This window comes from Saccopteryx bilineata, chromosome 12 (assembly GCF_036850765.1).
Source record: "Saccopteryx bilineata isolate mSacBil1 chromosome 12, mSacBil1_pri_phased_curated, whole genome shotgun sequence".
Classification (NCBI taxonomy): Eukaryota; Metazoa; Chordata; class Mammalia; order Chiroptera; family Emballonuridae; genus Saccopteryx; species Saccopteryx bilineata.
In genome coordinates this window covers 7,133,612-7,139,357 of record NC_089501.1, presented here as the reverse complement: position 1 = coordinate 7,139,357, position 5,746 = coordinate 7,133,612, and the positions used below count along the sequence as shown (strand labels likewise).

General features: G+C 42.5%; 1 non-coding gene across 1 annotated transcript; it reads right to left on the bottom strand.

The window, feature by feature from the left end:
* Window positions 1-2,813: 2,813 nt before the first annotated feature.
* TRNAT-AGU (transfer RNA threonine (anticodon AGU)) lies at window positions 2,814-2,889 on the bottom strand. Its single transcript has one exon. It is a non-coding gene; the product is annotated as a tRNA-Thr (tRNA).
* Between the last annotated feature and the right edge of the window lie 2,857 nt (window positions 2,890-5,746).

The window sequence follows — 5,746 nt, the reverse complement described above, 5'->3', positions numbered from 1 at the left end:
GACTATTGGATTAACAGCCGCCGGGAGTGCTGGAGCCGCCCAGTGGTCTGGTGTGACCAGCTGCCCGGCCTCGTGCCCTGGGTTCGCTCCCTCCCGCACCAAGGCCGCTCCCGCTGCCAACGCCAAGGACAATGGTGAGCTGGGCGTCCGCCTCCCGCTGGGGAAGGGATCTAGCACAGGGCAGAAACCGCTAGATTTGGGGGAAGTGACAAGGGGGGTAATGGACCAGGGAACACAGACCCGGGATGCCAGCCAAAGTACTTTCTTGAGGTGCGGAAATGCTGTGCAATGCCTGGGGAAGACTTTTGAGACATTCGCTGGGGTTTGGGGTTAAACTAGTGCGAAAAGGGCACGAGCGGGGGTGATTCCTGGGGTGAATTTAGAGTCCTCGGTGTCAGTTAGTGTGGGTCTTGACCAGAGGTGGGCGCAGTGCTCTGAGCTCTCTGAGAGAAACAACTGTGCTCAGCAGAGTTTGGAGGATCGCGCTGGGCCACTTCCCGGGGTGGCCTTGGGGGCTGTCGCTTGCAGGGTGGATGGCTTTGGGAGAGGTAGGGGTATGCGAGGCCTGAGCAGATTGCAGGCAGAGGACAAGCAAGGATTAGTGAACTTGAAGGTGGGGTGTATTCTCCTCCCCAGCCTGTCCCCACTCCTCTCAACAGCAATCCTTGCCTCCTGGTAGCTCCTGTTCAAGCAACCCATGCCAACCACTTCACCTCCCCCCCACACACACACACACTCAGAAGTTGGATGCCATTGATGGGATTGTCATTATTATTAAGAGGTGCGTGAGATCTTGTGACTACTGGCTGGAGCGTGAGACTCCTGCTTTTAGGACTTGGGCGACAGCCCTGTTTTGGGGACGAGAGGAAGGAGCGCCCAGCCTCGGGTGGATGCCTCTACCTGACAGTTGCAGGTGCGCAGCGTGCAAACCTCCTCCAGAACTCCAGTCACTTCGCCCCGGTGGGCTCCGCTCTCCTGCTTCCCTCCTTTGAGTGCTTCAGGGCACCCACCCAACGTAGCCGCTGCTCAGATCCCTGGTCTCCCCAGTCCTCACCTGGTGGGTTGGTCCCCCTCCCAGCTTTCCTCCTTCAGCCCAATACCAGCTTCTTCATAGAAAACATTGATCCCTTAAAAAAAGGTTTTAATATTTGCAGAGTGTTTTATATCATATTACTTTGTGGATACATTTAATTGCACTGTAACTTCTCTGATTTATGTAAACTTAGTCTGATAATTAGGGTGCATCGGGTTGGTGTGGGAGTGAGAGTGGGTGGGTGTCCTTTCTGTAAGGTGCTCTGTTCTAACTGGTCTGCTGGAAGGGATGCAGGCTGGTGCTCTGATAGCTTGTCCTCAGTAGTCGTGACATATTCCAGGGCTTTGGACAAATGTTTCCACATTACAATTTATTTCAAATATATTCAGCTTTCATTCCAAGAAAAAAAGTTAAAGATAAAGTGAATACAAATTTGGATAACAAAACTATTTTTTTCATATTCTTATTGGAATCAATTATATTGTATGAAGCAGGTTTGGGTTTTTTTCTCAACAAATGTTTGAGATCTTACTATGAGACAAGCACTAATGTTAAACAATACAGATAATGTCCATGAGGCTTACATTTTTTTAATTTTAATGAGGTGACATTGATAATTCAGGGTACATATGTGCACATATGTTCAGAGAAAACATCTCCAGGTTATTCTGTCATTTGATTATGTTGCATACCCCTCACCCAAGGTCAGATTGTCTTCTGTCATCTTCTATATTGTCTTCTGTCACCTTCTATCTGGTTTTCTTTGTGCCCTTCCCCTCCCCAGCCTTTCCTTAACCTCCCTCCCCCCATCCATTCCACTCTTGTCCATGTCTCTGAGTCTCATTTTTATGTCCCATCTATGTTTGGAATCATATAGTTCTTAGTTTTTTTTCTGATTTACTTATTTCACTCAGTATGATGTTATCAAGGTTCATCCAAGTTATTGTAAATGATTCAATGTCATCATTTCTTATGGCTCAGTAGTATTCCATAGTATATATGTACCTAAGCTTTTTAGTCCACTCGTCCACTGACGGACACTTGGGCTGTTTCTAGATCTGCACTATTGTGAACAATGCTGCCATAAACATGGGGGTGCATTTCTCCTTTTGGAACAGTGCTATGGAGTTCTTGGGGTATATTCCTAAAATTGGGATAGCTGCGTCAAAAGGCGGTTTGATTTTTAATTTTTTGAGGAATCTCCATACTGTTTTCCACAGAGGCTGCACCAGTCTGCATTCCCACCAGCAGTGGAGGATGGTTTTCTTTTCTCCACATCCTGGCCAGCTCTTATTCTGTGTTGTTTTGTTGATGAGCGCCATTCTGAGTGGTGTGAGGTGATATCTCACTGTGGTTTTAATTTGCATTCTCTAATGATTAGTGATGTTGAGCATTTTTTCATATGCCTATTGGCCATCCATATGTCCTCTTTGGAGAAGTGTCTATTCATTTCTTTTGCTCCCCCTTTTTTTTTTCTTTCATTTTTCTGAAGCTGGAAACAGGGAGAGACAGACAGACTCCCGCATGCGCCCGACCGGGATCCACCCGGCACGCCCACCATGGGGCGACGCTCTGCCCACCAGGGGGCGATGCTCTGCCCATCCTGGGCGTCCCCATGTTGCGACCAGAGCCACTCTAGTGCCTGAGGCAGAGGCCACAGCCATCCCCAGCGCCCGGGCCATCTTTGCTCCAATGGAACCTTGGCTGCGGGAGGGGAAGAGAGAGACAGAGAGGAAAGCGTGGCGGAGGGATGGAGAAGCAGATGGGCGCTTCTCCTGTGTGCCCTGGCCGGGAATTGAACCCGGGTCCTCCGCACACTAGGCCGACGCTCTACCACTGAGCCAACCGGCCAGGGCCTCTTTTGCCCATTTTTTGATTGGATTGTTTGTCTTCCTGCTGTTGAGTTTTACAAGTTCTTTATAAATTTTGGTTATTAACCCTTTATCAGACATATTGTTGAATATGTTCTCCCATTGTGTTGTTTGTCTTTTTATTCTGTTCTTATTGTCGTTAGCTGTGCAAAAGTGTTTTAGTTTGATATAGTCCCATTTGTTTATACTCTTTTATTTCACTTGCCCATGGAGATATCGGCAAATATATTGCTGTGAGAGATATCAAAGAGCTTACTGCCTATGTTTTCTTTTAAGATGCTTATGGTTTCATGGCTTACATTTAAGTGTTTTATTCATTTTGAGTTTATTTTCGTGAATGGTGTAAGTAGGTGGTCTAGTTTCATTTTTTTGCTGTTAGATGTCCAATTTTCCCAAAACCATTTATTAAAGAAGCTGTCTTTACTCTATTGTATGCTCTTACCTCCTTTGTCAAATATCAGTTATCCATAGAGCTGTGGGTTTATTTCTGGGTTCTCTGTTCTGTTCCATTGATCTATATGCCTGTTCTTATGTCAGTACCAAGCTGTTTTGAGTACAATGGCCTTGTAGTATAACCTGATATCGGGAACTGTGATACCTCCCACTTTATTCTTCCTTTTCAAGATTGCTGAGGTTGTTCGTGTTCTTTTTTGGTTCCATATACATTTTTGGAATATGTGTTCTATATCTTTGAAGCATGTCAATGGTATTTTAATTGGTATTGCACTGAATTTATAAATTGCTGTGGGTAATACAGACAATATAATGATGCTTATTCTTCCTCTCCATGAGCACGGTATATGCTTCCACGTGTTTGTATCTTCCTTGATTTCTTTTATCAAAGTTTTAAAATATTCTGAGTACAAGTTTAATCTCCTTGGTTAAATTTATTCCTAGGTACTTTATTTTTTTGGTTGCAATAGTGAAGGAGATTGTTTTCTTAAATTCTCTTTCTGACAGTTCATTGTCGGTTTATAAAAATGCCTCTGGTTTCTGAGTATGAATTTTCTATCCTGCCAGCTTGTTGAATTCATTTATCAGGTTCAGTGGTTTTTTTGACTGAGACTTTAGGGTTTTCTTTTTCTTTTTCTTTTTTTTTTAATAAATTTTTATTAATGGTAATGGGATGACATTAATAAATCAGGGTACATATATTCAAAGAAAACATGTCTAGGTTATTTTGTCATTAAATTATGTTGCATACCCCTCGCCCAAAGTCAGATTGTCCTCCGCCACCCACTATCTAGTTCTCTGTGCCCCTCCCCCTCTCCCTAACTCTCTCCCTCCCTCCCTCCCATGTCCTCCCTCCCCCCACCCCTGGTAACCACCACACTCTTGTCCATGTCTCTTAGTCTCATTTTTATGTTCCACCAATGTATGGAATCATGTAGTTCTTGTTTTTTTCTGATTTACTTATTTCACTCCTTATAATGTTATCAAGATCCCACCATTTTGCTGTAAATGATCTGATGTCATCATTTCTTATGGCTGAGTAGTATTCCATAGTGTATATGTGCCACATCTTCTTTATCCAGTCTTCTATTGAAGGGCTTTTTGGTTGTTTCCATGTCTTGGCCACTGTGAACAGTGCTGCAATGAACATGGGGCTACACGTGTCTTCACGTATCAATGTTTCTGAGGTTTTGGGGTATATACCCAGTAGAGGGATTGCTGGGTCATAAAGTAGTTCTATTTGCAGTTTTTTGAGGAACCACCATACTTTCCTCCATAATGGTTGTACTACTTTACAGTCCCACCAACAGTGAATGAGGGTTCCTTTTTCTCCACAGCCTCTCCAACATTTGCTTTTACCCGTCTTGTTGATAATAGCTAATCTAACAGGAGTGAGGTGGTATCTCATTGTAGTTTTGATTTGCATTTCTCTAATAACTAATGAAGCTGAGCATCTTTTCATATATCTGTTGGCCATTTGTATCTCTTCCTGGGAGAAGTGTCTGTTCATGTCTTCTTCCCATTTTTTTATTGGATTGTTTGTTTGTTTGTTGTTGAGTTTTATGAGTTCTTTGTAAATTTTGGATATTAGGCCCTTATCTGAGCTGTTGTTTGAAAATATCATTTCCCATTTAGTTGGCTGTCTGTTTATTTTTATATGTTTCTCTTGCTGAGCAAAAACTTTTTATTCTGATGTAGTCCCATTCATTTATCTTTGCCTTCACTTCTCTTGCCATTGGAGTCAAGTTCATAAAATGTTCTTTAAAACCCAGGTCCATGATTTTAGTACCTATGTCTTCTTCTATGTACTTTATTGTTTCAGGTCTTATATTTAGGTCTTTAATCCATTTTGAATTAATTTTAGTACACGGGAACAGGCTGTGAGACTTTAGGGTTTTCTATACACAATATCATATCATCTGCAAATAATGATAGTTTTACTTCTCTTCCAATTTGGATGCCTTTTATTTCTTCTTGTCTGATTACTGTGGCTAGGACTTACAGAACTATGTTGAATAAGAGTAGTGAAAGGGGGCACCCCTGCCTTGTTTCTGATATTAAGGGGACTGCTTTTAATTTTTGCCCTTTGAGTATGATATTGGCTGTGGGTTTGTCATAGATGGTCAGTATCATGTTAACGTATGTTTCCTGTATTCCCTCTTTGCTGAGAGTTTTGATCTTGAATGGGCGTTGGATGTTATCAAATGAATTTTCGGCATCTGTTGAAATTATCGTGTTTTTTCTCCTTCCTTTTGTTTATGTGATGAATCACATTAATTGATTAGTGAATATTGTACCAGCCTTGCTTCCATAGAATAAATACCACTTGATCATGGTGTATGGTTTTTTTCATGTATTGCTGGATCCAGTTTGCTAACATTTTGTTGAG